The sequence below is a fragment of the Lynx rufus genome, unplaced genomic scaffold (genome assembly GCF_022079265.1).
Source record: "Lynx rufus isolate CCGP_SWC_20201006 ecotype Redwood Valley unplaced genomic scaffold, mLynRuf1.p SCAF_20, whole genome shotgun sequence".
In the NCBI taxonomy this organism is placed as follows: domain Eukaryota; kingdom Metazoa; phylum Chordata; class Mammalia; order Carnivora; family Felidae; genus Lynx; species Lynx rufus.
Genome location: NW_025814835.1, coordinates 12,696,538 through 12,706,890, shown reverse-complemented (window position 1 = coordinate 12,706,890; position 10,353 = coordinate 12,696,538).

The following is a 10,353-nucleotide window of genomic DNA, read 5'->3' as shown; positions in this document are numbered from 1 at the left end:
GAATCCTTTACTGGGAATCAAAGTCAAGCGCAGTTGGCGGAGCTATGTGACCTGAGCACTCCTGGACAAAATCACAGAGGAAGGCGACAACTGTAGAACAATGCCTGTGTGTGGAGAGGTCACCTCAGAAACCACAGAACTTGGGTGAAAAACTGTGTACACAGAAAAATCCATCTTGCTGTTAACATCTGAGAGTAAAATCATACATACAATGTTCATGCAATGGGACAAAATCACTCTGATTTTCAATCAGAACACCCCCAATCTGGGTAAAACGGATGAGTCGACCTACCAGTCACTCTGGGAACGCAGGGCAATGGCAGGATTTGTGCTTGGATTGTTCTTTCAGTACATTTGACCAAATGGCATTAATGTGATTTGAACTCTGGAATTCCAGCCAGAGCCTAAAAAAAGTCTTTTGCTCGGTTCCCCTGCTACCTGAAATCACCCAGTTGAAAATGCCTCCAGTTCTAATCCATTAAAGTTAACAACTTTCAGAGCCATTAGAGATAACAACTTCTTCTGTCACAGTTTCTCCTAGTAACCCCCCTGTGAAGAATTTATGCAAAAAGTGGATCCGAGGAAAATAAGCAAATTCAAATCTTGTGACACACGACAGGAGAGATGAGGGCAAAGTGCAAGGTCCAGGCTTGTGTGCACGTGCTGCTCCAACAGGAGTCTGACCGTGTCTTCTTTACTTCAGGACGAAATCCGCGCCTGGGAGTGGCAAGCCAGGCTTTAAGATGGGCACCCTTCTTCCTCTGGTGCCCACAATCAACCGGAAGATGGACAGAGAGCCCAACATGGGGGAGTCTGCAGTCCTTTGCTGGAAACTCATTCCTTCAGAGGGGTAAAGTCCCCTGGCCCCCCAACCTGGCCCTCCTCTCGGGGGCTCTTCAGAGGCTCTCCAGGGTGGGGCTGTCTCTCCCTGGAATTTGCTTGCTCCAGGGCTTGATCTTACTATTTTTTATTCCTTTCCATTCTTCAGTGGTCAGAGGATACAGCTTCTGCCTCAGAGAACATACCCTCTCTCATCTACCACATCCCCTGCTTTCTGGTCCTTGACCCAATTTTACATCTTTCAACAAGACACCAAAACCCACAGTATCGTGAAAAAGATGGCCTTCCTTAGGCTCTCCTTTAAATCTGCAAACATTCAGCATGTTTTCCTTTATATTGTCATCGAATTTTTTTTAGCAATTCAATAGGAAAATGGCATTTTTAGAGTAAAGGAGCACCTGTTTTTATTTCGAGTTCAGAAACAGTAGAAACTATTGGACTACAGAAGCAGAATAGTTCATAGACACTGAAGCCAGGCTGCCTGAGAATCTATGATTAATGGCCCTGTGCTTTGGACACATCGCTGATAGGTCTGTGCCCAAGCGTCGCTGTCCCTAGGAAGAGGATGGGGACATTACCTACCTCACAGGTAGCAGGTGTGAAGCTCTGAGGCTGACACAAAGTTAAGAATTTCCTATTTCTATTCTGATGCTTTACATTTTAATTAATCCAGCGACTCCAAGCAAAACTGTGTTCATGTTGGCGAGACTCAAGAAAGAATCCTTGCGTCTAAGTTGGCTCGTCGAGTAGCTACCGATTTGTTAGTTCCAGAAGCAGATCACCTAACAATTATATTCACAGCCTATCTGAGAGAATCTTAGAGTCACTCTGGAATGGTGAAAAACAGACTAAGGGAATAACAGTGGCAAACGGAAGAGAACTGAATGTTTGAGAATTACGAGGGCCAGTCAGAAAAAAGGCACTGGTATTTTTGAGTATCCGAACAGGAACCGAAGCAGAAGCCAACAAGGGAACAAAGCCATGCCTCTCTGAGTTCTAACATGGGAGCTTTTGGTGCTGGATCATGGAACAGCGCCTAGGTCACTGGAGATGTCACTCTCACCTTTTTCCCTCCGGACACACACGCAGACTACACTTCTAATATGAGTACCTGCATGAGTAATTTTGCGTAACATTCATTTTAAAATTTTAGTGTGGAATAATTTTGGCTTACTGGAGGGTTGCAATTTTTATAATATTCTCTTAATCTGAGAATCTTCTGGTACCACAGTGCAATGAATGAAACCAGGAAATCAGTAATGCAGTGCCATTCGCTAATCAACAGAGCTGAGTTAATTTTGCCAGTCTTCCCACATTCAGTATAGCAACCTCCAGAAAACCAGCTTATTTTTGTTTACAAATTTTGGCTCTAGGGAGAGGAATCCCGAGTCCTCTGACTTGGCGGTTCCATTTTGTCTTTTGGAACTCTAATGCTGTGCTATCCAACCTGAAAAAGGGGGCTTCCTCCATCCAGCCCACTTTTGTCTCTCTTAGAACCAAGTGTTTTGAAGACAGGCCCTTCAAAACATGCACATTTTTCAGTGCCCTCCCTTTGTCTATATTTGATATCACTTGGTTTTGTGTTTTCAGACTTGAAGTGGATTTCATATTTCTGGCAGTGATTTTAGATCATCCCTTGACCCCATCATTATTTTCCTTCTTCTCTCTTCCCATAATTTTTTTTTTCTCCATTTGTCTTTGTTCATGGCACAGCCTGGCAGTGAAGTAGGGATGGGGTGTGAGCAAGAGACAGCATGCGTCAGAATTAGGGATTTTTCTTTCTTTATGTACAGTTATTTAAAACATGGGTATTTTCTACCTTAAGTTAGGTTAAGGGCCCGGTTTTGTGTCGATGAACTCTTCCTTTCTTATTGTCCTGTAGTATTTCTCAGTTACCCAGGAAATCTCAGTATCTTTTTAAATAGATCATAAAGACACAGGTGGTAATATAGGCCCTGTGATCTAGTCTCCTATCATCTGGCAATATTTGCCTCCCGGAGGTGCTACGTGATGTGGACTTACGGAAAGAAGATTCTGCTAAAAATAAGGCTTACAAAAAATCCTATCACATTCTCAAAAATCTCATATCCCTCATACCACACAGAACCTTATTAAATTGTTTCATCATGTAGATTCAGTAATTTCAGGACGATATTAACAACATGTGGGCAAACATAGCGTCATGGTTGAAAGTTAATTGCTAATGAAACAAAGTTTAACTTTGTTTTTGTGAAATTATGGGGAAAGGAAAAGAATCTTATTCATTGTCAGAACTGCAAAGATGTGATCATTTTAACTAGCAAAATCTTCTTTAAAATTTTTCACTACTTACTAGCTAAACAAACTTCCATTGGAGCATTCCTTAAAACAGAGGATGCCTAGTTTTACACACTGAATGTTCGTGTTCCCCCAAAATGCCTATGTTGAAATCTTAATCTGCAGTGTGATGGTATTAGCAGGTGGGGCCTTTGGAAAGTGGTCAGTCCTGAAGGGGGAGCCCTCATGAGTGAGATCAGTGTCCTTATAAAGGAGACCCCAGAGAGCTCTCTTTCCTCTTCCTCCATGAGAGGATACAGGAGAAGTCAGCAGCCTGCAGTGCAGAGGAAGGCCTCACAAACCCCTATTCTCAGACTTCCAGCCTCCGGAAGAATGAGGAACAAATTTCTGTTGTTCATAAGCCACCCAGTCTATGGTAATTTGTTATAGTGTTCTGCGCTAAGACACCTGGCTTGCTACAAATAGTAAACTAGAGTTAAAAGTCAAAGTTCCAAGGTCTTTGTTCATATATACCACGTATCTATAATTTTCTGTCAGATAATTTTTAATGTTAGCCTCAGAGACCAACAAGATTTATGACCTCACGTTTTTTTGTGAATAGTTCCAGCAGTGGGTTAGGGGAACTCACTCGTAAGTGGACCGTATACATCCTTTAACTGTGGTTGATTTTAATCATCAGCTCAATTGGTGGTATGGCTTATCTGTACTTTAGCACCATTAATTTTCAAATCATGTCTATTGCACCATAAGGATGATAAAAGCTTAAAGAACTTGAAGTCATACTGAACATGACTTCAGGGTCATAAACATGTCATGTTGACAACTCTACAGTCTGTCAAGCATTCTGATGCCAGCAAAGATCTTAAATCCTTCATCACCAACTATTTAAGTTGACACAGGATGGAAAGGATCCCAAGATCTTAAGTGAAGCCCACTATTAAACATCTTGATCTTAACCACTTTATAGATCCAGTTTTTGTTCCCAGCATTAACAATTTTGTCTTTTCAAATAAAAGCTTCTCCCATTTATGTGCTCCATGTGACGTTAACTCTCTCCTTTTAAACCCCTGGAAAGAGGTTCTCAATAAGTCATCGTGCCTCTTTCAAGTTATATCAATATTTGAAGAAGCAAATTTCTTTTAGCTCTTTAGGCTGGAAATGGCATTATATCAATTGTTGGCCTATGAGCCATCCCCTTATATATTTAGGGAGTTTTGATGTAAGAAGGAAATGAAGGTTCAGAATTTCAAAAGTTCTCTTTATGATTTAGCGTATATCCTCCAGATCCTTGATTCTCAGTGTTTCACACAATAACATTTTCGGTGGTTTGTTTTAGTCTACTCATCATCGTGGGTTCCTTCTTAATCTTGGATTCACATCCTCAGTTTTATTTTTCTGATCTTCTGCCCTATTGATTCTTTCTCTTGTTTCTTGTTACTGCTTTGCCAGAATCCATATCCTTGTTTTAAGATGAAGTTTTAACCAAGAGTTCCATATGGCCTAGAAAACAGGACTGACTCTTTTAATTTATTCATTTATTGTGACCTTATTAATCAAACATGATGTGACATCCACTGTGATAGAAACTGAGGGTGCAGTCATAATCTCTGTTCTGAAGAGATTCAGTCTAGAGGAGTAGATAAAAGAACTAGAATACACTATGGAGAGTGGTAAGATTGAGGTGTGGACAAGGTGGGGTGCCACTACAGAGAAGCACAGCAAAAAAAGAAGACCCTACTTTAGCTGAGGGTGGAGTTGGGGGGATTCAGAAAACTTTACAAAGGAGGTGGCATTTCATCCGAGTCATGCAAAATTAATAGGAGTTTACAAAGCTCTTTCTCCCTATCTATCAACTCTTATTTTCAACAACAAACATCCTTGATTTTAAAACATCATTTTTTATCCTTTATGTCTTTCCCCTATTACCACCCTATTTCACTTTTTTTCTCATCAAGACTCACCTTCTTGAAAGAATAGTTTATATCTGCTCTATTTTCTTAACAACTGAGCACTCATCCATCACAGCTCTCCAGATTGTGCTCCAGCCCCTGCGCAAAAACTATCCGTCAATTCTCACAGATGACATCCTAATTGCCAAATTCAATACCGACACTTCTTCCCTATCTTATTTGACCTTTCTGTATCATTTGGCACAAGCTACCACTTCCTTCGTGAAACTCTGTCATCTATTCACTTTCTTGCTATCACTTTTCCCTCATTTTCTTCATTTCTGGATGGTCACGTAAAAGTTTTCCTTAGGTAATTTCTCTTCCACCTTGTACTATGGAAAGAATCCTAGAGGATACAGAGCTGTAGGGTTCCCTTCATTAATTTGATACTTTATTTAATAACAGCTAAGTATTTGGTCCATAACTATCTAGAGCTGAGGGCCAGACCTGCATTTCTCTAGTGTACATGGCCCATCTGCAAAGACACCCTTATTTCGACATCAGGTGATCCATTTGCCAGTGTCTGTGAGGGGTGTCCTCTATGGATTCTAAGGATAAAGAGGTCTATGTATGTGACTAGTTAACAAATTATATACCATTATCAAATGGGGTTATATTTGCTTTGCTTCTTCTGTTAATATTCCTGGCTGCCTTATGTGTTTGGCAGAGATAATTTTGGCTTATATTTATACTCGCTTTTATTAAATCCATTGGCTTTATAGCTCTTTCCTATTTGCAATATTTCCAGCAGCAACAGACTCAATTCCTATACAATCTTCGGTCATGTATTATTCACTCCCTCTTTGTCATTAAGAATAATGCTGAATTGGAAAAGGATGATGATCCATCCTAATAGTACCTCATTAAACACTCCTCCCCAACTGTATGGTGAGCTATTTATTCAGTTCCCGTGACCAGCATCCTCTTACCTACATTTCATCAATACTAACTTTAACCAGGCTGTCATTATTTACCAATTGCCCAAATTTCTTTCCTTCATTTTTCTCTTTAAAAAATAGAGCCATATAAAACCCATTATCAGTGGCTCATTGATTTTTATGTCCCTCCCTATTTGTTAGCAGGCCTTTATTTTCTCTGCCCCCCTTTTTTTTTTTTTTTTCTTTCAACATTTAAAAACTCTAGTTGCCAGCTCGGTCTGTGTTTCCCTCTGTCAGTCCTCCTCACTGGAAGTTTCCTTGTTTCAGATTCTGTTAATTTCTTAACAGATTTTTGTTTGTTCATTTATCTTCTATCGTAAGTTCCACAGTAGACATTAAACTGTTGGAACGTAAGGGAAATACAATGTGCATGCTTTTTAAGTGAGTGTTTATAAATTATGTCTTTTTGAGGTGATAATCACAAACGTTTTTCATGAGATTATCCCCCCCATGTAACAACATGACAATTCTTATTTTCGGAAATATTAGTGAACTCCTGTGACGTAAAAGGGGTTGGAGGAGCTGAGAATCTTCAGCTCGAGGAGCCACATTTTAAGAACTTAGCTTTTGCTTTTCATCTTGTTGCTGCAGCAAAGACTGGTAGCCATTGATAATTACGTACCTGAGTGGTGGAGAAAAGGTTCTCTGCAAACCGACTCCACCTGCTGAGTTCCAAATCGTGTGCCACTTTCATACTGTGTATTTAAAGATTTTAACTCTAGTATCTTTCAGTTTTCATGCGCTTAGGAATTTATAATACAAGGGGCACTACTACATGCATTAAATAAAACAATAATTACAGGGAATTACATGGAAGGATGTTCTAGAAGTTATCTGAATTCTCCAAAAAAATATTGCTTGCCTCTAACTTTGTACAGAAAAGAATTAATTAAGCCTTTCTTATAACAAACACATCGATATGAAAGGGCGGGGAACCAAATCTTATAGCTCTATAAAAATTATATTCAGAAATTTTGATTTTCAGTTAAATGACAGTGTTCTTACATTTGATTTGTATCTCCTAAATCAGAGATACTTTTGATTTCTTTTTCTCTCTATACTCTTAATTGTTATATAGGCCTTATTTATTGTAATACTACCTGCTTTTTCTGTATTAACAAGCTGAAAATAATTGTGGGCTAATGTTATTAACTGCTCCCCCCTCCCCCATCTTTGAGCATTCTCTTTATGGTTCACAATATTTGCTGATTCCATTTATTTTGTTACTCTTCCATGGCATGTGAGAACTTCTCATCTTATAGACAGCCACATTAAGGAAGGTTTCCCTAAGAAGAAAATGTGATATATACAGGAAAATTTAGAAAATTAAGTCATATCCGGCCTTAATAAAATTACTCCCACACACTTCATCCCCACAACCTCCAATTTTGACTTTTCATTTTTTTTTTCCATTTTGGGAATAGATTTCTTCTGCAACTACCTTTCAACATTTTTGATTCTTATCACCTTCAAAACTGAATGAGGAATAACCAATGCTGAAATCTTTATCCCACAGCAATAACTAGAAAACAGAATGAAATACACTAAATAATTGTTTTCAGATACTGAAGGACAGAACTAAACTGTGACTCTGGGTGGAAGGAAACAAAAGGAGTCCCTGTGGCCCTGGCTTTCACTGTGAATCTGCTTTCTGGACTCTAGCACAGGGAGAACAAACTCAAGTAGATCACAGAAATATTGCTGCCTTGAAGAGGCAGAGATCAGACACCGGGGAGGCTAAAGTGTCAGGTAAGTATAGGGCACAGTGGCACAGAGAATGGAATTCTGCATGTAGAAAAGGAGATTAAATATTTATTGGGATCATCTAGAATATTTGATGAATACTAAGCTGTGCAAACACTGGTTCTAGAAGAAGCTATTCGACTTGGCCCTATTCTAGAAGCAAGCTTGTTCTAGGAGAACTGGCATGGAGCAATTATCGGGAAGCCTTAAGATAAATCATTCCCAGATCTGGAAAGGGCTTAGAGACATTCAAGTGCCAAGAAAGCAAGAGTGGAGAGACTTAGTAAAACACTGGTATTAAGTAGAGAGACCAGAGTGGTCACGCTTTGCTGGAAAGGATAAAGCAGCCCTGAAATAAAAGAATACTGCATATAAGTTCTGGAAAGGTCTAAAATGAGTAAGTCTATCAACAAATACACTCAACTGCCTGAAAAAAAGATGACACTATTCTACCTTTTTAAATAAGAATGCAAAACTTAGAGTTTTGATAATGTAATTACCATGATGTCCAACATCCTATAAAAACTGCTGGATATATGATGAAACAGTTAAATCTTGGCACAATTTAGAGAAAAATTATAAATAGAAATAGATTCAAGACTGACATAGTGGAATTGAAGACAGACACAACTTTAAAACAGTATAAAAGACCACTGAACACCAAGATATTGACATAGAAACCATCCAAACTGACAGGGAGCAAAAAGGCTGAAATACATAAACAGCAGTTCTGGGACACGTGTGATCGTATCAAAGGAGACAGAATTTGAATCTCAGCAAGTACGCAGGTACGCGGAAATAAAATTGAATAAATAAGGGTAATATGTTTTGAAATTTGATGAAAAACTAACTTTCAGATCTAAGATATTCAATAAGGCACATGCATAATGTCAATGTTACATTGCAAAAAGAGCATGGAGGGTAGAATATATATTGTACAGTCATTCTTGGAAAATCCCATCTGTAAGCACAAAGTCAACGCACAAAAATCAAGTGTACTTCTGTATACCAGCAATGAAGATTTGGAAAACGGATGATTTAAAAAAAACACCTATAATAACTTAAAAATAACACGAAATGATTTGATGGAAGATAAAACTATATACGTGGAAGACCTGTACAGTAAAAACTACACACAGGCACCTACCTGGGTGGCTGAGCTGGTTGAGTGTCTGACTTTGGCTCAAGTCATGATCTCACCGTTTAGTATGAGCCCCACACTGGGCTCACTGCTGTTGGCCTGTCAGCAGAGCCTGCTTCGGATCCTTTGTCCTCCTCTCTCTGGCCCTCCCCCCAAAATAAATAAATATTAAAAAAAAAAAACACAAAAAAACTACACAATACTGTTGAGATAAATAAGAGGACCTATCTAAATGGAGAGACATACACCTTACTCTTGGATTGAAAGTGTCAATGTTCTTAAAATGACAGTTTTCTCCAAATAGATTAACTGACTCAAGGGCATTGCATTCAAAATGCTAGCAGGGTGGGGCACCTGGGTGGCTCAGACAGTCAAGCGCAGCTTTGGCTTAGGTCATGATCTCGCAGGTTTGTGAGTTCGAGCCCCGCGTCGGGCTCTGTGCTGACAGCTCAGAGCCTGGAGCCTGCTTTGGATTCTGTGTCTCCCTCTCTCTCTGCTCCTTCCCCACTCGTGCTCTCTCTGTCTCTCAAAAATAAATAAACATTAAAAAAATCAAAATGCTAGCAGGCTTTTATATTTATTTATTTATTGTAGAGGAAGGGAGTAGAAAATGACAAGTTGTTTCTAAAATGTATTCAGCAATGCAAAATATCTCTAATAGTCAAAAGCAGGCTACAGAAATAAAAGTCGTCCACTACAAGAATTAATGGAGGAATGGTCAGCATTGGTCTATTAATATATTTAATTTATATTTTCGAAAGCTTGAAGAATATGTTAATAATACTTTCTACATGCTTACAGATTATTGTTTAATTTCTACTACTGGAGAATGTTTTATACATTCATAATTCCCTTTATTTTTTGAGTGTAAATATCTGTAACAAACATTTGTATGCAGATAGGCGATATGTAAGTGGGAATATAAACTCTTCATACTCCCAGTTTGCCCATTTTAGGTATTACAGATGGTGCTGTACATAAAGCTATTTACTTTATGCCTAACAAATATGAAATATTTTTGTTTTAATAAAAAACAAATTGCACGTAGGCAAATGATTCCTTTATTTCCTGTAAAAATTAAGGTCTCAGGACCAAATATTATTTACGAAGAATCATAAGCTACCACTTTACAATTGGATACTGGTTTAGGAATCTCTTCTTCTGGCTTACTTCTGATTCATAAGAGATACCTGCGTGCACAGCGTGTACAGCGTTACCTGCTTGAGGGAGACAGAAACTTAAATACTCATCTAAAATGTAACAAGGTAACGAGCAGGATGTTTTCTAAAATGTTTCTAGGAAATTATGGATACCTGATGAACAATGATACACAGACATTACTTCCTAGCCTCCAAACCAGTAGACTAGCAATATAAATCCCCTCCTACCACCTGCCCACCTACCCTTGACCAAATAAAACTGTTTTATTTCTATTTGAATTTCTAAAACCATTTTCGGTCTGTGA